Here is a 23,669-nt window from a genome sequence, read left to right as displayed (position 1 = left end):
TCCCTCGGGCATGGGTGTGTGTGTTTTGCTTAGCGTAAGTTAGATTAATTAGTGTGTAAGCCTAGGGACCGACGACTTTAGCAGTTTGGTCCCATAGTCCTTACCGCAAATTTGCAAATTTCCAAAATTCCAAGCATATCTGGGATGCCTAACAACGTGCTGTTCAGAGGAGATCTCGACCCCCTCGTACTTTTACGGATTTGTGTACAGCCCTGCAGGATTTATGGTGCCAATTTCCTCCAGCACTACTGCAGACATTAGTCGAGTCCGTGCCACGTCGTGTTGCGGAATTTCTGAGTGCTCGCAGTGGCCCTAAACGATGTTAGGCATCTGTACCAGTTTCTTTGGCTGTTGAGTGTATATAATACCGCATCAAAACATCCTTATACCCTTATGTAATGCTGAACTGACAGATTTCACGAAAGCGGCAAGTATATAGGGAGGCGGGGAATATTGCTTTGTTAGTGGAAAAACAGTAGCATCAGCATGAGTTGGTCAGGAGAGCTCAGTTGCATCGAACGTGGACTAGTAATTGGATGTCACCTAAAATATCCTCCAGGGAAGTTTCCACGCTTCCAACACTGCCAAAGTCGACTACTGGTGACGCGATTCCGAAGTGGAAACGCGAAGGAACGTCCACAGACACACAAAGACCACGCAAAACTTACGTACTGACAGGAACCATCTAGTATTGTGGAGGGTGCTTGAAATAAGTGGACGGAATTACTCACGAGTTTCAAAGTGGAACCAGCAGTGCGGCTAGCACAGAGAGAGTACGGAGTTAAGAAGAATGAAGTACTTTTGTCGAGCGGCTTCTCATAAGCCAAACATTTTTGTAGTCTATGTCTGAAGTAGTGTAAACAGCAACACTTCTGGATAGTGGATAACTGAAACGAGGAATTTGGAGTGATGAAACATGCTATAGACTCTGTCAGTTCGATGGAAGCGACTGAATTTAACGACGGCCTGGAGATCTTTACGGTAACTGCCATTACGTGTAGTGCCAACAGCACGGAGGAAATCCTCTCACAGTATGGATGTGTTTTTCATGGAGAGGGTGTGGTTCCCTTGTTGGGCTTGTGCAAAGGGTAATCAACCAGTTTTACAAAATGGTGCACTACGTACAGTAGAGGATCATTTCGGGAACGTTTGTAAGTAGGCTGTTTATGTTTTCTTATTGGCAACGTTACGTAGCGCTCTGTATGAAAATCACTGGCTGTGCTGTGTGCAGTCTGTGGCTAGTTTGCATTGTTGTCAGCCATTGTAGTGTTGGGCTGTTGGCTGTTAACAGCGCATAGAGTTGCGCAGTTGGAGGTGAGCCGCCAGCAGTGGTGGATGTGGGGAGAGAAATGGCAGAGTTTTGAAATTTGTAAGACTGGATGTCATGAACTGCTATATATATTATGACTTTTGAACACTAGTAAGGTACATACATTGTTTGTTCTCTATCAAAATCTTTCATTTGCTAACTATGCCTATCCGTGGTTAGTGCCTTCCGTAGTTTGAATCTTTTATTTAGCTGGCAGTAGTGGCGCTCGCTGTATTGCAGTAGTTCGAGTAATGAAGATTTTTGTAAGGTAAGTGATTTGCGAAAGGTATAGGTTAATGTTAGTCAGGGCCATTCTTTTGTAGGGTTTATTGAAAGTCAGATTGCGTTGCGCTAAAAAATATTGTGTGTCAGTTTAAGCACAGTCATGCATCATTTTTCTAAGGGGACGTTTCATATGTCGACCATTAGCCGAGGATACCTCACTGGAATCTTCAGATTTTTTTCTTGTAGTTTGTGTAATTAGTGGAGCTATTTTTTATTGCTAGCGCGTAATCGTAGAGAGAATCTCCTTTGTAGTTGCAGTCTTTCATTGTTGTACAGTAAAACAATTGTGGCATGCATGTAGATTTGCACCAAGTATTTCGCAACTGCGCTTGCAATTAACTAGATATTATTTTCAATGCTATGTTAATGTGTTTTCTAATTTTGCTCTTCAAATTGTGCTTTTCTGTGTTGTCGTGTGAAATATTGTGACAATAATGGCGTGTGAAAAACGAAATACTAGGCTCCAAAGTAAACTGAGAAATGACAGTGAAGACGAAAGCAGTGTGTTAGCGCCACCATGTAATGGTTCAAATGGCTCTGAGCACTATGGGACTCAACTGCTGTGGTCATAAGTCCCCTAGAACTTAGAACTACTTAAACCTAACTAACCTAAGGACAGCACACAACACCCAGCCATCACGAGGCAGAGAAAATCCCTGACCCCCCCGGGAATCGAACCCGGGAACCCGGGCGTGGGAAGCGAGAACGCTACCGCACGACCACGAGATGCGGGCCCACCATGTAATGAATTAACTAATATTGAAACTAGTAATTTGGTAACTATGCATAGGGAAATGGAGCGGGCGTCAAATAATGGTGTAGACAGTGAAACAGGTAGTGAACAGGGAATCATTATCGATCGATCGGTCGGCAACAGCTCGCCTCAGGAATTCGAAATGACAGGACACAATCTTGCAAATACTGCAGATTCAGGTTTTGCGTCATCACCCTTTTCTCAAATAAGTCAAGACACATTTTCTGCTTTTCAAAATGCGAATGTTGCCGGTGAAAATGCACTGCCAAGAAGCATAGAGAAACACATTCCAGACACTAATACATTATTATTGCAATTAATGCAACAAATGGAATAAAATCAGAGACAAACACAACAAAAGCTTCAAAAGTTAGACACAATGGAACAAAATCTTCAAAAGTTAGACACAATGGAACAAAATCAGAGACAAACACAGCAAAAGCTTCAAAAGTTAGACACCATGGAACAAAATCTTCGGAAGTTAGACACCACGCTTGAACAAACACGTGAAGAGTTAACTACTGAGTTACATAAAATCGAAGCAAAATGTCAAAACGTTTGTAATGACGTAAAAACACAAATTTGTGAGCATTTTCAACCTATTTTTTCGCGGCATGAAAATGCATTACAGAATCACGAAGCAGCCATAAAAGAACTGCAAAGTATTGTTCATAAAAATCATGAGACCTTGCAAGCTAAAATTGACTCAGTTGCATCTACCAATTCGGTTATGCAACTTGCAAAAACTCAGGAAAACTTAAAGGACACAGTAGATACGATTTCAACACAAATGGACACTCTGAAACTTGGTTCAGAAAAACGCACTGAGGAAATAATTTCACTATCGGATAAAGTAGCCGAACTTTCAGATCAGTTCACTAACTTATCTACAAAGGTAGATGATGATCTGAATGACATAAGACCTGTAGCTTTCACTGACGCTGAAGAGTATGAACAAATTAGAAAATTCAAACAAAATCAAAATCAAATCAATACACAGTACAAAAGATAAATGCTGGAAGTACAAGATCAGTTGGCACAAGTAATACAAGAATTAGATATTTCAGAGGACACTCGCGCTCCAGTACGGGAAGAGGGACATAGAAATACGGAGCAACCACAAAATAGTAACACAGGGCACTTCGGAGATTATGAAAGAAATTGCCAAGGCGCATTGAATTTTGAGATGGAACCGCCGAAACGAAGTAACAATGAGCGATGTGCGACTCGCCGACACGATGATTTTGACTATAAGCTGTTCATTACTACAAGTAAATTCAAAACATTTAAGAATTCTGACAACGACATTCATCCACAAGCATGGCTTCATCAATTCTCTCATTGTTTTCCTCCCAACTGGTCATTGAAGCACAGGTTAGAATTTATGTGGGGCTACTTGGAGAATGAACCAGCTGTAAGAATGCGATCGGTCATTCACGATTGTCACAGTGAAGGAGAATTTTATCATGCCTTCCTCTCAGCGTATTGGTCTCAAGCTTCACAAGACCAAGTAAAACAAAGCATCATAATGATGAAACGTTTCGAACAATCGGAATTTTCTAGTCTTGTCAAATATTTCGAAGACATGTTACATAAGAATCAGTACCTGTCAAACCCACACAGCCCCTCAGAACTCATCCGCATTTGCTTAATCAAATTACCTGAATATTTACGACATATTATTTTGGCAGGACGTTGCAAAGACGACACTGAAGCATTTCAGGGACTGTTACAAGAATTGGAAATCGACACTGACAATCGCAGGACGCGAAAGCAGGAACACAACAATTACAGATACATCCGTCACAATTTCGCAATGAAAGAAATAATAACTGGACACGACAAGGCTATTCGTACAATGTAAATCATGACCAAAACAGACACCACCTGTATGACAACCGTTGGCAGAATAATAGTTACAGAGGAAGATCGCACTTCCGTAGTAATGAATATGACAGAGATAACCACAGAAACAGACAATATGGAACCCAAAACAATTATTATCTGGGGAGACAGAATAACGTCCGACGCAACGGTCCACCACGCAGCTACGATTCCGGGAGAAATTCTCCACCACATGACCGACAAGAAATTAATTACAGAAATTATGGAAGCTACCGACATGAAGACAGACGATATAATCTTAACGACAGGCCTGAATTTAATTAGAATTGGCGAGATTCAAGCCGGGCAGGGCCCTCTCGACAAGGTGAATTTTTTGAAGTTAGGTCTCCTAATCCTAATAACGACGCGCGCCAACAAAGAGACAGACAATGACTCACACCGCAGGCAGCCACGTGCGCCGGCTGGCTCAAACGAAAATAATAGGCGCTAACCTCGAGAAAAATTTTAGCATTCCTTACCGATTTATGAAACATGACAATTGCTTTGAAGTTGAAAGTCTGCGCACTAGAAAGGGTAAAACATTGCACCACATTTCACATGTAAAACCGTTTATTGAAAGATAATCTGCTTTTTAACTTTGTCTTTGCCATATAACTTTTCACTTTACATTGCTAGTATGCTTTGTCAGACTTAGAATCTGTTAACATGCAACAATGTTTGAAGTTAAAAATCCAGTCAATAACCAAGAGAACTTATTTAAACAGAAATTACGAATACATTGTTATTGTGAACAGACGACACAGTGTTATTGTGTGTGTACATTCTTGCTTGTTAGTTGCACGATTATTTAACGACTATAAGGCTCACATACTTAGAACATTTACCAGTACTGCTAATAAGATTTTACTGCAACATTTTGGTTTACTTGAAAATACATTATGGATTTAAAGTGCTTTCTGAGAGATACCAGATGACACAGTGGTTAGTTTATTTGACACCTACACGATTATATCACGACGCTACTAATATGTGACACATTTTACATTGTTGCTTTTGCGGTGTATCTGATTTATATGTGCACAGTTTTTCTGAATTCTTCTGGAAAGTAAAACATGTTTTAGTAGTAACTTTTGTGGTATAGCTACAATGAGACAGCCCTTTTTCGTAGCACAACAATACGTTACATTATAATACTTTCTTGATCACGGTAATAACAACGATATCTATACGCAAAGAATTTCACTTTTGCTTATCATGAGGTAAGTACATTGACTTCTGCAGAATTTAGCTTTTGGGGACGATAACTACGGCACTTCCACAGAGATTATCTTACAACAAGACGCAGAGTTTAGCGCTATAGTACACGGATTTGAGTGATTAACTTTGTACTTAAAACATTTATTTTTAAAGATTTTGGAATTACAATGATATAAAGTTTTCCGTGATACATTTCATTCCATTGCTGTAATCTCTAACACCTGAGGGTATAATTACATTAATCCTCAGGTGGGTACACACTTACTTTGTGTACCATGAGTTTGGCAAGCACAAGGTGCCCTAGCTAATATGGTATTTGCTTATACAACTTTACACATCGGTACCATATTTCTCCCACACAGATTTACACAGCTATCTGATTATTTAACAGAGAAAAAAAAATGTCAGTGACACATGTTTACGCAATTACACAGTTGGATAATTTCACACTTATGAAATTGTATTTTGTCTGTACTTTGTGAACTGTTCATATTTTTTCGGAACCATTGTGATAATATGAGAGCTTAGAATAATGTATTTGGTAAGGTATGATTTTTGAAGTACGTTTGAGGTAGATGAATTTATTGAAGGTCTTGAAATTATTGAAAGAAGCTGCGACAATTCTGAGATGTGATTGATCTGTTATGATGTTATTATTGCGATGACGATGTGTATTATGCTGTTGAGGTATGTTTATGATCAATAAGCTGAGAATCGTACTTTAGAAGGATATGAAATGTGTGTACATGTGTGAATGTATCACAGTGTCGCCGAAAGTTTTTTGGACTCTGTTATATTGATAGGATTTTGTTGCTACACATTTGTAACGCAGATTCTCGACCTGTGAAATTTTTATATGAGACTGTTACTGCTGTCATAAATATTTCCGTAAGAAAGTTAAGTGACCACCTTCACGTAATGCGTCGTGGGCACCCAGCTGCGCGACAATCGCCTGGAGAAAAGCCATTAGTGTGTGCCTTTCAGAGGCACAGATGGAGAAAAAAAAGTGAGGGCATTATCCTCGCTATTGACATTTCTTTGTAGAAAGCATCGCAAATACAACACGCTCAAACTTGAAAACATATGATTACACTGTGGAGCTCTTAATTTATGATATCTACTAAAATGCCTAATGAAATGATGTGAAACATTTTACATCTATTGTCTTTCTAGTTGAGAGATTGCTCATTTTGTTTAATATCAGGTTTCCAGCTGTGTTGCAGCATTGGTTTTATAAAATAAAATTAAATGCATTTGCTAATGTGAACACTTTCTGTCAACAGATCTATTAAATAATTACTTTATAATCCACATTCTTCGAAAAAGGAGCTCTTCGAATGGAAAGAACAATAAGAAGGGACTAATAACAGTAACTGCATATATAATTTTCTTCTCGAGTACTTGGTAATTTTTTGTAGAATTAGTTTTTGTGGTGCACCACTTTCATTACATAGACATTAAGATGTGAATATACATTTCCCTTATCTGAATTGTTGTCTTTAGTGTACTAGTTTTTCTGCTTGAGCTTTGTCATGTTTAGATATTAGTTATCGCAATTGCTGCTGCTATTTGCCAGGTATAGTGCTACTAAATTTCACTTTACATTACTCTGTTAAGCCAGTTTTACTACTGATTTATTTTTCTTGTTGCTGCACATTGGCTCATATTAGTTGTAATTTTGCATTTTATCTGTTAATTTAGATTTACTGCTTCTTGCTTTGCAATTTGGAATTTTTAACATTGCTGTTTGTGTTAATTGTTTTGCGCTGCTGCAGTACCTCGTCCCTTAGTTTAGCATCTGAGCTCAGTAGATTTAAGTTAGCTTAAGATGGGGCAAGCTATATAAGAGAACGAGTTGTGATGAATTGGAAGAAATGCATTGAGAAGCTACAAGAAAATGGTTTGGTAAAAAAAAGTATTTTGAATGAGGATATGAACAAAAAAGTAAGATTTAGGGACAACAGGTTTAGGTAGGATTTTCTTGGAAATAAATGATGAGGTAAGATAATGGAAAATAAATAATGAGGTAAGAAAAAGGTGAACATATAAATACAGAAAGCATGCTTGGATTGGATTTTTTTGGGTGGAAACAAATGTTGAAATAAGACGAAAGATCTTTGGAATGAAGTTTTGGGTTGGACTACAGTACCAAATGTTACACTGAAAACAAACCCTGCCCTTTCCTCTTGTGTTATTCTGCTATGTGTTTGTGTACTCTTGTGTATTTGTATTTTTCCTGTCTTTATGTGTTTAGCTAATAAGATTTATGTTGTAGAATTTTTATAGCACTAACCTACATTCACTATGATGAGGAATACTGTTATCCTCAAATATGATTTGCATTAATAATATGTTATTTACTTTGTAAAGATGTTTAGACATTATTTATTCTGTTTTGTTGCTCACATGTGAAGGTGATGTTTCAAAAGTTCTTCTGATCTTTATGTGTGTACTTATGTCATAATTCCTGTAACACTGATGTATATGTATATTTCTATTCCTTTGTAAAGCCTGTATTACTACAAATGTTATCTGTATTATTATGTTCTTTAATGATGTATTTTGTACCTTTGTTATTGTATTCTCATGTTATAATATTGTAATTGACACCAGTTCATCAAATTAAGTAACTTGTAAGCATTCATTTCACTGCACACATTTCTGTTGGTCATAGTAATGCACAATATATGAGAAGCTGGAACTATTAGTGTTTGCACGTGTGTTAATAATACAGCAAGGGACTGGATAACAGCATTGCTGGTTCTAAGGACAATTCCAAAAAGTTCGTGAGTGTACAAGTGGTGGTTTATGGTCTTGCTATATTCTCCGCAAGACTCTTCGATGGTGATTGTGCACCTGCACAGTCACAACAGATGGCTGCGGGCCATCTCTACAAGGACTACAGTGGGTCTGCATCTTTGATAACCCACCAATACCATTATTTCTACAAGGACTACAGTGGGTCTACACCTTTGCTGACTCACCAGCACCATTATTTCTACAAGGATTACAGTGGGTCTGCACCTCTGGTGGCCCACCAATACCGTAATCTCTACCAGGACTACAGTGGATCTACTCTGTGATGACCTACCTACCAATATTCTTCAAAATTTCGAATGACTCTGCTGTGGGTTTGCTCTGTTGTGGCCCATTACCTGTCTGCATGTCAAGAGTCAGCACTGTCTTTCCGTTGGAAGGACAACACTACTTCTTCAAGACTGCATGGAAATCCACTACTTCCGTGTGCATTTTCTTTTACTGCTCAGACTTTGAGAAAGACACTGCTATTTTACTGTGATGATCGATCAGGACTGTCTTTATGGACTGTGAGAAAATTTTAGCTTTTGACCAACATTTTATCAATAATGTGTGTGCATTTGATTTCTTTGTTATTGTAATTATGAAAATTTTTATCAAATCATTATTGGCCACTGCCCAAAACAATTTGTAAACTTTTTTTTGGGGAGCATGGGGACTGTGTAAGTAGGTTGTTTATGTTTTCTTATTGGCAACGTTACGTAGCGCTCTGTATGAAAATCACTGGCTGTGCTGTGTGCAGTCTGTGGCTAGTTTGCATTGTTGTCGGCCATTGTAGTGTTGGGCTGTTAGCTGTTAACAGCGCATAGCGTTGCGCAGTTGGAGGTGAGCCGCCAGCAGTGGTAGATGTGAGGAGAGAAATGGCGGAGTTTTGAAATTTGTAAGACTGGATGTCATGAACTGCTATATATATTATGACTTTTGAACACTAGTAAGGTAAATACATTGTTTGTTCTCTATCAAAATCTTTCATTTGCTAACTATGCCTATCCGTGGTTAGTGCCTTCCGTAGTTTGAATCTTTTATTTAGCTGGCAGTAGTGGCGCTCGCTGTATTGCAGTAGTTCGAGTAACGAAGATTTTTGTGAGGTAAGTGATTTGTGAAAGGTATAGGTTAATGTTAGTCAGGGCCATTCTTTTGTAGGGATTATTGAAAGTCAGATTGTGTTGCGCTAAAAAATATTGTGTGTCAGTTTAAGCACAGTCATGTATCATTTTTCTAAGGGGACGTTTCATATGTCGACCATTAGCCGAGGATACCTCACTGGAATCTGCAGATTTTTTTCTTGTAGTTTGTGTAATTAGTGGAGCTATTTTTTATTGCTTGCGCGTAATCGTAGAGAGAATCTCCTTTGTAGTTGCAGTCTTTCATTGTTGTACAGTAAAACAATTGTGGCATGCATGTAGATTTGCACCAAGTATTTCGCAACTGCGCTTGCAATTAACTAGATATTATTTTCAATGCTATGTTAATGTGTTTTCTAATTTTGCTCTTCAAATTGTGCTTTTCTGTGTTGTCGTGTGAAATATTGTGACAATAATGGCGTGTGAAAAACGAAATACTAGGCTCCAAAGTAAACTGAGAAATGACAGTGAAGACGAAAGCAGCATGAAGCATGCTGCGGCTCCACTTTCTTTGCATCTCAGGGACGGTGACCCTTCTAATGACTACCACTGACCGCCTTCTGCCAACAAAAAGGAACTATCACGTAAATTCAAGGTTGAAGGAGTTGTAAGGAAAGGAAAGGGAAGGAATTGTTGATGTCAGCTGCATCTGGATTTTATGTGGAATCAGCGGCGACGAGTGAAAAAGGGTGCTGGACTGGGACTCGAATGTAGGATCTCCTCCTTACTAGGCAGTTGGGTTAACCTCTGCGCTATCCAGACACAGTGCTTAAGGCAAGTGCGTGGACTGCTCGACACGCCTCCCAGCCGATGAACACTGCCACCGAGCGCAACCTATCCGCAAACTCCGTTCATGTACTCCATGCTCACTACATTGAAATTCCATCAGGGGGTTGAATGTGTTATTGAATCCGCACTGAAGGTGGTAGACTTGTAGCGCATTGAAGTGAGTCAATTATATGAATTCGGGTGTCGTCCTTTCGGACACGATGGAGGCTGCAATATTCTTTTATTCTCCAAGGAAATTTTGCTCTAGGAATATTAACAGTTCGTGACTCCACAATGCACAACACATATTTAGGTCCGTTTGCCACTGGAGATGGAAGTGCATCTCTTATTTGCTTATGAAATTGAGATTACACGCACTTCTCAGCTTTTTTACTATATCAGGCCTCCCAGCATGAAGAACAATACCCAAGTATCAGACAGACGACTGTTTTATGCGCTACATGCTACGTGGGTGGACTATAGGCCTTGAGGAGTCTTTCAATAAAGCTTAGTCTAGTGTCGAATTTTCCTATTATTTTCTGTATTTCATGGATGTGACTCCTTCTAATAGCTGTTCGACGATAATGTAATCCAACAGTAACCGGTCTTTCCCCTCTGGGTGTTCTGGCGTTTTGCCTCAAATTTTCTAGCGTTGCTACATGGCTTTATACAACACCATTAGTCACAAGCAGGTAAGCAGGTGAAGCTTCCGATACATTCATGTAAAGGGGAGTCTATCATACTGTAGAAGTTAACAATTTGACCGCAAGAGTTTTGAAAAGTATAAGTGCCTGAATAAAGAACTTTGACGTAGAACCTACGATAAATAGTTTTGCAAAACAGATCCCGGATCCCAGAACTAAGGGTATGACACAACACAGAAAATCTAACTGTCTCCGAAAGACATAAGTTGGCCCTGATTGAATAAAAGAAATCCAAGTATTTAGTCGTTACCTCTATTCTGCGCAAATCTGGATAACGCGTCTGCTCTGTCTTGCGCGCCGCTATGTTAAAGCTGCAAATCACTGTATCTACACAGAGACACTCGTGAGGTGCAATGAGTTCTCTGTTAGTTGCAAATCGACGTATACTTTTCGAAAACCAAGATAAATTTAAAATTGTAAGAGAAAGGGAAGTAAAAAATGAAATATGGGCATAAATGATTACAATTTTTTTTGTTTTTTTTTGTTTGCTTACTGTGAAAAACTGCTCAAGGCTCATTTTAAATTTATTGAAAGTCTTAACATCCAAACAATAGACGTGTCTATACTTCAAATCTCGCAGCTCTCAGTACAATAACGAAGTTTGTCCAATGGCGCAGCAACAATGAAAAACAAAAACTTCTATATAATATTTACCTCTGACACTGCACTTCTGGTATACACTTAGTTGCATTAAACTTCCTCCTTCACAAATCAGTATCCGTTACAATCCTGATATAATCGTGTTCATTAAACATATTGATAACCTGAGACCTCACATTTGAAACATAGCATTACCTTTGCTTCCTCACTCTCACACAGCTTAACATTATCTGCCCTCTGCGCCCCACACACGCCAAAATTAATAACCTAGTTTCTGCGATACAGCTTTACAGCATCGCTGCTCGCTCACAAATGATTCGGATATCAAAATTATACATGACAGCTATCATTTCCCCGCGGCCCGGCGGACCAAAGTTTCACAGGCGAGGTAATGTCAGTGACATTGCTGAGACTGGGAAATTTTACTTTACAAAAAAAAAAAAAAAAAAAAAAAAAAAAAAAAAAAAAAAAAAAAACACTGATAGAAATATGTAGAAAGGTGACTTCAAAAGTAGAGTACACAGGTAATCATAAAAATATACATGACAGAAAATAAGTGCAAATTATAGATGGGCATAAACACATTGTTAGAAATATCATATTTGCTAAAGATTAGGGTACATTCCAGTAGTGCATACTGAATTACATGTGTAGACTGATAGTACAGAGATAAAAATAGAAGCGACAGAATACATATGTACTGCACACAGTAGGGTTCTAACTACAAAGAGAGTGTTTATCACCATCATAGGTTGCAACATGCACGTGAACGAAATGGGTCAAAAAGTGTCCCCAGGGCAGTACAATTTGTAATTAAGTGCCAACCGTAGGTGTGTAGGTGAAGTATATGACACACTGCGGGAAAATCTAGCAGACCAGCAATGAAAGTAAAAATACTATTAGAAAAGCAGAGTGAGACTATCTTGCAGATCCACTGGCTGTCATCAGAAATATTTGGTATAATAGGCCAGCGTAGGACAATCATGTAATCCCATTGTCACAGTCATCAGAAGTATTTTCTGTAATTGACCAGCGCAGGAAAATCTTGCAGTCCCACTGGAACCGACATCAGAAAAGTTTGGTATGATTGACCAGCGCAAGACAGTCTTGGAGTCTCACTTGCACCGACATCAGAACAATTTGATATTGGTAGTAATGAGGAAGTAGCAATCTCAGAATGTGCTAAAAAACATTGTCCATCCTTACCGTAGCAAGAACCTAACCACTCATTATAAGCAAATCTCCACAAGAACATCCACAGTAAGTATAACCTTAAATGCAGTACAGGCTAAGCACAAGCCAGGTTATAAGAGTCTACATACAGTCTCTGATCAAATAAAATATGAGAGCTAACAGCTGCTCCCAATGAAAATATTTCTAATAAAGTGGAATACTTCGTATAAAGCAAGAGGGTATGTCCAGGCAATGAAATACAATGGTGAACAAGTATACATATTACATCGAGAAACAAAATGAGGAAGACATTACCTAAAAGAGCAAAAAATACCAGAATACAGTACATCTCAACACCAACGAAATCACTTAAAATCAAGCAAAGAATCTTGGTACCGATATCAGCAAGAGAAGAGTACAAATAATGTCCTAATAGTACATACAAATGGCATGGGAACAACCCCTTTCATTGAGTATAATGTGCAAACTTAGTTGCAGTGTGACCAGAATCGTTGTATACAAAGTTACAGTGATGGCATGTGAAAAATTGCTATCAAGAGCAAAGTATGTCACATTCGGTAATATGAGTAACACAGTTCTATAAAATAGTTGTTGTATACATTCAGAGAAGAGTGCAAACATAGTTATTTTATGATAAAACACTTTCCATATGATTGCAAGAACATCTTTATGTCACCATAAACATATTAATACTAATATCTAGGCCAGATATCCCTGCAGAGTAAACACCACAAGGGAAGCAGGAACTCCACTAACCACAGGAACAAATAGGACACGAGGAACACGAGGAGTAACATGAAAGTTCATATAGTGCACTAGGCCTATTGTACCTGTGGAAAGAGATAATTTAAAGTCATTCGTCGTGCATCAGTCAACATAACAACAAGAATAATTTGGCCAAAATAATGAATATGTGTCACATTTGACAAGATAAACATCACCACATACCAGAAAAAGAGTAATCATCAGGCAACAAGCATTTAGATATCAAACCACAAATCACCATAGAGGAAAATAAATCAAATCTATCAAAGCAGCAAACCACTTAAAAAGTAACCCTAATCTCACACCTTCTATTCCAGGAAAAATATCATCATGAAATCCCAAGAAAATATCATCATCATCTACACAAAGTCTTTCCTTAATGTAATATCTTCAAAAGAAGTACATCATAAAGACTCATACATACAGAATATCATAAACATCATACCATTTGCTGACAAAGACATTGACTGACCTATTCGCAACCCAGTAAGATCTGTCAAAAAATGGATTAGTACAAACTTTGAAAATTCATCAGTTGCAAAACAACGATACAAGGTCTGCCAAGGTGTGCGCCACATGCCCATTACCTGAGAGCTTACCTTTTACTTCTGTATGTACCAAGCTGACAGTATTAAGCTCCTGAAATATATAGAACTGTCACTCCTCAACAAAATTTTGGTAAGACGAAGGCAAAAAAGGAAACATTTACAAGCACAAGGTGGGTCTGTACCAGTTAAGAGCATAGGATCAAAATGTGCTAGTGGTAAAAAAAATTACAAGCATAAGTTTCACCATAAACATCAAAGAAAATATATGTCTCAGTCTATAATGTAACTGCCTATAGGTAATAAACAAATTGCAAAGCACTCTACAATATATCCCCAAAATGTAAGACAAATAAAGCATAGTATGACTTCCATACAACATTCTTGAAAAGACAAGGTGTGATTACGGAAAATGACAAGACACAAATCAGGTGTAGAAGTATCAGTTGTGTGAATATGTTGTCTGTCAAACTGTGTTTGTGTTTCCTTATTCATTCAGTACACATGAGAAAATCATAGCTCCCACAAGAACAAATAGTCAAGATAATGCAAGAAAAAATGTCATATTATATAGTAGTAATTAGACCAAAAATGAGCATTTCTGTAAGCCTGTAGTGTTGTTCTCATAGAGAAATGAAAAAAAAATACCAAGTATATTCAGGGTTGCATAAAAATCTCAAAAAGTGTCAACTGCATATTGTAAAAAAAAGAAATTTAAAAAAAACCTTCGGTGTAGGAGCAATTAGCTGTAGAACAGTTACAATTGTCAACCTGCCATGACTGATCCAAACTCACCTTTTATAGTTATAAACCAGAAATATCATCACGTGAGATAAAACTCGATTTCAACAAAAACAGTGTCCCTAAACCTTAATCATTACCTCAATATTATTAATCATCATCATTATCATCATCTCATCAGTAACTACACATAATACATTATATACGTAAGCCACATAAATCATAATCATATACCTCATTAAATATCATCAGTAATCGTGATCACCAAATATATAAATATGCAGTAAACTTCATAACACAACTCATGTGAAATACACAAAAAAAAATTGCCCCACTGTGTCGACATTAATTGTCTCCCACACGAAAAACACCACATAGCCATAAGTAAAAACATCCAATACTGTACACAACGCACTTTCAATGACAATAGATCCCGAGAAAAGGAAGTTAGAGCTCTGAGCAAATATTCCTTCTGACAGTAGACAGAAAATGTATGAAAGCAACAGGCTGTAGATAGCATCAGAGAAATGGTAAAAACTTCTCCTGAGTAACAGCATGGCACATCCAAGTGTGCAAGTCCAACGTTGTAAGCTAAGAAAAGACAAATAGGCTGTAGTGATATCAGTCCGGTAATAATCCAGATCACAGTGTAAGTGTGTTATCTGTTAAGCTCTGTATGTGTGTGCTATTCATAGAGCTCTTCCACAAATCACAAAATCAGAGAAAGCCGAACTTTGTAAGACAATAAATAACAAAGTAGATTGTGGTCATACTAATCCGATAGTAAACAAATTCTCGGTGTACTTATGTTGTCTGTAAAGCTGTATGAGTGTGTCCTATTCGTGAAATTCTTTGACACGACGAATTCTATACGGTCCGTTATAGCAAAGAAAGAATTTGCTGAATAATCGTTTTCCTTTATGAGACAATCGGTGTGATGTGTTGATTACTTTTTGACCTACCTGAAATATTGTTTTGATTCCCGAAGGCTGCTGGTGTTGAATCCTCTTTTCTGCAGCACGTTTGATGTTTCGTAAAGCTATTTCCTCAATTTGATGGTGTCGTAAACAATGTGACTTAGGTAACAGTACAAGTGGTCGGATCCTGTCAGAAAGTACTTTTTTTTTTTTTTTTTGTACAAGGTACGGAAGAAGTAAGGTAGAAGCGTTGGGAACAGAGTTGATAACATACTGAAATATGTAAATGTATTTGTCCCAATCTCTGCGTTTCTTGTGGCAATATAGTCTTCATAGTTTACCTATCTGTTTCATAATGCGTTCAGCTGGACTTGAAGCATAATAGCGCGAAATGTAAATGGGTTCGATATTCCTGCTCGAGAGAGTGCGAGACTAGTAACTTGACCTAAATTGCAGACCGTTGTCTGAAATGACCTTGTCAATGTGACCAAGTTCAGTTAAAAAAAAAAATCTTGACAAAGGCGGCCGACATAGTTTTGCCACTAGCTTTACGCAAAGGTGTGAATGAAACAGATTCGACGTGATGTCTACCGCTACGAAAATTTAAGAGAAGTCTTGTCTGCTGGTAGCAATAGGACCGTATAAGTCAACGGCTGCTAGATGACGTAATTTCACAGGAACGATCGGATATAACTGATCATAAAATAATTTCTGGCATAATTTGCATTTCATAAGAACACAACAAATGCGTTTCTCCACACTAAAGAAGTACGACGTTTAACGAAGAATGAGAAAGCATTTGCGGGCTCCATATTGAGCGTAAACGAGATGCATGTAACAGATAGGTTTGTTAAATGGAGGCTCGGAAATGGTGACAAGCCAGGTAGGAAGGCCAGGTGTTAACAGTTTAAACAAGATGTTATTCCGAACGAGATAGTATAGTCTGATATAAGGTTTGGTTTTGTCGCTCCATTGCCATTTGATATCTTTCCATATCGCATCCTGGTTTTGCTCTTAGAAATGTCGGACATTGCCAAAGAGTTAAAGTTTTCGATAGCTACCTGTTGAATGTATAACACAGTGACATCGGCGTGACAAAATTCTGTTGAAGAACCAGACAGAGTACCACTAACTGAGCCAGATAATACATCAGCGCCCATATTTTCAACACCGGGAATGTAGATGACCATAAAACCAAATTCTTGTAAGTACATAGCCCAACGAAGTAAACTCTCATGAGAAAGTTTTGCTCACTTAAAAAATTGGAAATTTCAATGCTCTGTGATCAGTATAAATCTTGGTATGTCTGCCAAGCAAGAAGTGACGGAATTTGGGAAAGACCCACACGACTGCTTAACGTTTAAGTTCTGTTATATAACACTTACGTCCATCTGGAGACAAAAGGGGGCTGGCGAAAGCAATGCTTTTCCTAACAACAATGCTATCTTCTTCGATCTCTTGAAACAGATAGACACCAATGGCCGTTTTAGATCTGTCAGTGGCCGAATAAAAATAACGTGAATGATTGGGATGAGAAAATAGAGTTCAATAAAGCTTCTTTGAAAATGAAAAATTCTTGTTGAGCTTGGTCGTCCCAGAACCAGTTGAAGTTTTTGCCGCTAAGTTGGCACAAACGTGGGTTATCGATAGCCTTGTACTGAGCAAAACGTCGTAAAAAATATACCAAACCGAGAAAACTTCTGACCTGACGTTTGGAAGTGGGTGTGAAGATGTCACGGATAGCTTGCAATTTATCTGGGTCACGTTCAATGCCAGAAACAGATATAATGTTACCTAAAAATCTGATGTTAGGTTTGCCAAATTCAGATTTGCTCAGGTTGACTGTGACTCCATGATCAGAAAAGATTTGTAACAAAGAATTAAAGGTATCATTGTGCTCATCCCAGGTCTTTTCGGATATGAGAATATCATTGACGTAAGTGGTAATCTTATTTTTTCAAATGATCCGTTAAAATAGAATTTAGACCTCTGATGACTGCTGCAGACAAAATGTTGAACCCAAAAAGGAAGTTCACAGAACTGAGAGCATACGCCAAACCAGAGCAATCTCGTATATTTGCGGCAATTAGGGTGCAATTCAATTTGCCAAAAACTGGATTTTAAATTAAGAAAGGAGAAAACTGTGACGCCATGACATTTCTGAAGAATCGCTTCCAAAGTTTGCGGTCCATCGGTATCCGGAATAATAACGTTGTTAATTTGTCTCGAATCGAGAACAAGCCGCAGTGAACCATGTTTCTTCCGCACAATATGAAGCGGACTGTTACAAGGGCTGGCTACCGACTCAACAATACCCTGTTGAAGCATGGAATTAGCTTCGTCTTTAATTTTCTGAAGATAAACAAAAAGAATGTGTAGTGTCGTCAAACACAAATATTGTATGGCTTACCTTGAAATTCATAAAGAAAACTACGAATAGTGCCAGGTACATTATCAAAAACGTGAGCATGAGTTTATATGATTTCCTGTAATTATTGTTTATGAAAATCAGAGGTGGATTTACATTTCTCAACTTCGATCTGAATAGTATCGAAAATGCCAAACAGTGTCGTCATCGTTGTGCTCATAGTACGGGTCAGCTGAATGAAATTATGAGGTCTACCTGTCGATATTTATGTTTGAAGAAAGGAAATGCAGGCGGTTAATGTCTCGTTGCTCGCTAGAGAGGCTCTGATCAAAATCTAAAGAAACCATACTGTCGTCGTTTTGTAGCGTAATACAAGAGTTATTAAAATCGAGCAGTGCTTTATGTCCGTTTAAGAAATCGTTGCCCAGAATTACTTGAGTTGTTAATAATGCAACGATGCCGGCCGCGGTGGTCTCGCGGTTCTAGGCGCTCAGTCCGGAGCCGCGCAACTGCTACGGTCGCAGGTCCGAATCCTGCCTCGGGCATGGATGTGTGTGATGTCCTTAGGTTAGTTAGGTTTAAGTAGTTCTAAGTTCTAGGGGACTGATGACCACAGAAGTTAAGTCCCATAGTGCTCAGAGGCATTTGAACCATTTGAATGCAACGATAAGAAAGTTGGTGAAAAATATGTGGCCTTGCGTAGAGAATTGTAAATAAGTTTGATATTTGCTTTCAACGCTTTTACCATGTACGGCACCATTTATTTTGATTTTATTGAGAGGTAACATTGGACAAGAATCATCACAATTGTAGCGGTTGAATGCTGCGTCACTCATGACAGTAACTGGATAACCAGAATCCAGAATTGCTTTTAATACGTGTTTGACATCTTGAATGTGCTCTAATATGTGTGCAGAATGCGCTGTGCCCTGTGCTGGCGAGGCGTCGGCATCATCTGACGCCCGGGTCGCTAGTCACTGTTGCCTAGGATCTATACTGTTCGGTGCGTTGTAAGATGCGCTCTCAATGACTCGAACAGCGCGCCAGGGCTCTAAATGATCCCGACCACCCTGTCTTGGATGAAAACATGAATCTGGTTCGCCTAAGCATAAAGACATTGAAGCACCCTTTATTCCTGTAATAATGATCAAAATTTTTATTTCCCTGTTTATTTCTATTGTGACCTTGAAAATGTATTGTCATAAGAATTTTGTTGGTACGGCTGCTGTCTGTTGTTACGGATACTGATCCCGTGAACTAAACTACCGCCGGAATCATTCCGTGACAATGATCACCGCTGTGACAGCCGTTGCGTCAAAGGCCGATCTATGTGTTGTCTGGAATCAACATACCGCTGTCTACACTGTTGAAAATTGTGATTCTGCTGTTGGTAATTATTAGGACATTTTTCTGAAAATATCGTTGCTGATCACCACCAAAATTCTGGCTGTTGTCAAAATCAGTGCTGCGTCGTTCATTCCCAAAACAGACCCTTATTGCGACTGAAAAACTCACCAGAATGACCACCACCGTGTTTGTTATGAAAATTGTGGTTGTTGTTAGAAAAGTTATTATTATTCTTCTACTGAGGAAATACACTTTTCTGTCGTTCAAATCTCGCAACTCTCAGTACATTAACCAAGTTAGTGCAATGGCGCAACAATAATGAAAAAAAAAATCCCACAAATCAGTTTCCGTTACAATCTTAATATAATCCTGTTCATTAAACACATTGATGAACTGAGACTTAACATATGAAACATAACACAGCTTAACATTATTTGCTCTCTGCGCCCTCGCGCACGCCAAAGGTAATAGTTAATAACCTAACTTCCGTGATACAGCATTACAACACGGCTGCTGGCTCACAATCGATTCAGATACCAAAATTATACGTGACATCTGTTTGTTTGTTTGTGTGTGTGTGTGTGTGTGTGTGTGTGTGTGTGTGTGTGTGTGTGTCTGTCTGTCTGTCTGTCTGTCTGTAAGGAAGACTACCTTGAGAATCATGACATAACTTCCAGTGTCAGAATGCATTTGACCTTGAGAAAATAGCTTGACACTTATTCAGGATAAACCGCTCCCTTCCCGGAAACCACCACCCTCCCCAGACCTGCTACTGCACATGTAGGCGTATGTGATACATTCAGCGTCTCTGTCACGCCTGTAGAATAAGATTGGTTGGAAACTTAGCCAATGAATTGAGGCAACCTCGTCTGCTTTTATAACTGGAGCAGTTGGTTTGTTAGTGCAGTGTCGTCCGAACACGACACAGCCAGGGCAAGAGCACCACAGGGCCAGTGCCATAGAGACTTGCCACTTGCGCCAATTCCACCAATGCCACGGGCGTCACTGAGGATGTCGACTTCGCCTCGGCCAATTGCCAGTCGAGTACAATTCGCCAATGACCGTACGACAACGGACAGAAGCCTACTCGGAAGATAGAAGAGAACTTTAAAGTCAGTGCCGCCATTAGACTGTTGTTTATTTACAGTGTTGCAGCTACACTTACAAAATCATGATTTCGGCTTCAAAGTACCATTATAAAGTGTTTTAAGTGTTATACTCGTAAGTTGCCTAAGACAACATACTGTCGTATTAAAATACACTATTAGACATAGTGTCTAAGAGTCGATATTTCTGCCAGAAATGCCATCTTAGGCATCTTAGGCAATTTATAGCACTTAAAACACTTGATAATTGCACTTTGAAGCCGAAATCATGATTGTGTAGGTGTAAATGTAACACTTTAAATAAACAACAGTCTATGTCGGTACTGACTTCAAAGAAATATATTATGACTGTGGCCCCGTATTATGAAAAAATTATTTTATAGAAGAGGAGCTCTCGCCACTTGGTTATAGATCATCGTCCGGGGATGATTTTCACAGCTAACGTCGTTTAGCGAACTCTTAGAAGTGAATAGACGGTTCCTGTAAATTGCATGTGCTATGTGCTGTGACGTTTACCTACGATTATTTGCACTTAGCCATTGAGGGCCTATTTTGTGTTATATTATATGCGGTGTTGCAGACTTCATTATTCGACAAGTCACAAAGGTAAGTAAATCGTTTTAACTCATCTGTGTACCTTTGTCACTAATTTGTTGGAGTGTTGTAGAACCTTCATTCTCCTATCCTGTTACATGACACTGGGGCTTAGCCGCGTAATAGTGGCAGGGAGAAATAGTCTTAGCGCTGTACTGCACCAGAAGACGTTTCACGAACTCAAAAAACTCGGCCTCCACAGCGATAGCGACGAGGCCTTTACAAACCTGGCGACGAAGGTTTACAAAAGTTAGGGATCAGAGTGTTGGTATTTGTTATAAATAAAAAAGAATTTAAATTTATGACAAATGTGTTTCTCCATACGTGGTCCAGGAAGAGAGTAAGTAAGTATTAAAATGCTTCAAATTGCCCTGAGCACTATGCGACTTAACTTCTGAGGTCATCACTCCCCTAGAACTTAGAACTACTTAAACCTAACTAACCTAAGGACATCACACACATCCATGTCCGAGGCAGGATTCGAACCTGCGACCGTAGCGGTCGCGCGGTTCCAGACCGTAGCGCCTAGAACCGCTCGGCCACCCCGGCCGGCTGAGTAAGTATTAAATTTGTTATTGTTGTGGTCTTTCAGTCCAGAGACTGGTTTGATGTAGCTCTCCATGCTGTTCTATCCTGTGCAAGCTTCTTCATCTCTGAGTAACTACTGTAACCTGCATCCTTCTGAATCTGCTTAGTGTATTCAACTCTTGGTCTACCTCTACTATTTTTACCCCCCATGATACCCTCCAGTACTAAATTGGTGAGCCCTTTATGCCTCAGAAAGTGTCCAACCAACCGGTCCCTTCTTTTAGTCCGGTTGTGCCACAATTTCCTCTTCTCCCCAATTCTGTACAGTACCTCCTCATTACTTACGTGATATACCCATATAATCTTCCGCATTCTTCTGTAGCACCATATTTCGAAAGCTTCTATTCTCATATTGTCTAAACTATTTATCGTCCATATTTCATTTCCATACATGGCTACAACGATACAAATATTTTCAGAAAAGACTTCCTGACACTTAAATCTATACTCGATGTTAACAAATTTCTCTTCTTCAGAAACACTTCTCTTGCCATATCCAGTCTGCATTTTATATCCTCTCTACTTAGACCATCATCAGTTATTTTGCTCCACAAATAGCAGAACTCATCTACTAATGTAAGTGTCTAGTTTCCTAATCTAATCCCCCCAGCATCACCTGACTTCAATCGACTGCATTCGATTTCAAAAATGCATGTAAATACGGTATTTATTCGAGGGGTTGTTGATATGCTTTTACTTTATCCACGACTGAATTTTACATGGACAAGTTTTTGTTACATCCTCAACAACGGATCCCTTCTCTTTGTGTATCTAAGGCACTCCTTAGATAGGTTCAAATGGCTCTGAGCACTATGGCACTTAACTTCTTAGGTCATCAGTCCCCTAGAACTTAGAACTACTTAAACCTAACTAACCTAAGGACATCACACACATCCATGTCCGAGGCAGGATTCGAACCTGCGACCGTAGCGGTCGCGCGGTTCCGGACTGTAGCGCCTAGAACCGCTCGGCCACTCCGCCCTGCCCTTAGATAGGAGGTGCGAACAAGTTCCACGTGATTTGTAGACGTGGCAGGGACCACACCGAATAATGAGGTCCGAACATTATTACGTACGCTTTACGAAGTATAGATCTGACAAATACCGGCCCTAAGTGAATTCATTACCACACATTATTGATCTTCAAAAGCTGAGTCGCACAACGGATAACATTTAAGTAAATTTACATGAATGAAAGTTACGCGAAGTGAGTCACTCAGTGTGTTATTGGATTGTCCACGTCCCTCCTATTCCACGGTCGTAACAGTACTGGCCTTAAGATGCTGATAATGGCGGACATGATTGTACAAAATGGCGAGAATGGGCGCAAGGTATGGTTTTCAAATCAGAATGGACGTCCCTCCATCTTCGTTGAACCCCTGCGACAATTATTTACTCAAAGAAACCACTCATCGCGGGAAAGAGGTAACTCTCTCATTTTTCACATACTAAAAATGTTGGTCTCCTATGTATATTGCAACCATTCACAATCATTTCACCAACTCCCACTCTTGGTGTGAAACAATAGGACTGTTCACCTTCTTCATAAAACAACTGATCTCTAACGCAATGTTTTTCTGCACCAGGAAAGGTTAAAGGATGTGCCCTCAATTAAACATAAGCTCATACTCAAGTACAGCCTATCTAATGTCTTCTGAAACCCGTATTGTTTGAAGAGGAAAGAATATCAACAGAGGAATGTGGCCACTCTAAGTATTCAAGTACGCTATCCCCAGATTTGGCAGTTTCCACAGGCCATTACTCAAACCGTGAAAATATCACTACTTTATCACAGCCACTAACAGGGCAATCGCTATCACAAGCACGTACCCAGTTCTAGTTTAAATAAAATTAAGTAAGCAGTTCAGTAACATACTTCTCCTCCAAAATAAAAATTCTGAAGCTAGTTAATCAAGCAACATGCTGAATAATACGAGTTAAGACAACATCCGTCAAACTCGATTGAAATCAGATCAAGCACACTATTTCCATAGTTATTGCCTGTGCACCCAGCGACGAGATCCACCACAGAAAACGAGAAT

The sequence above is a fragment of the Schistocerca nitens genome, chromosome 4 (assembly GCF_023898315.1).
Source record: "Schistocerca nitens isolate TAMUIC-IGC-003100 chromosome 4, iqSchNite1.1, whole genome shotgun sequence".
NCBI lineage: Eukaryota > Metazoa > Arthropoda > Insecta > Orthoptera > Acrididae > Schistocerca > Schistocerca nitens.
This window is presented reverse-complemented; position numbering follows the sequence as displayed.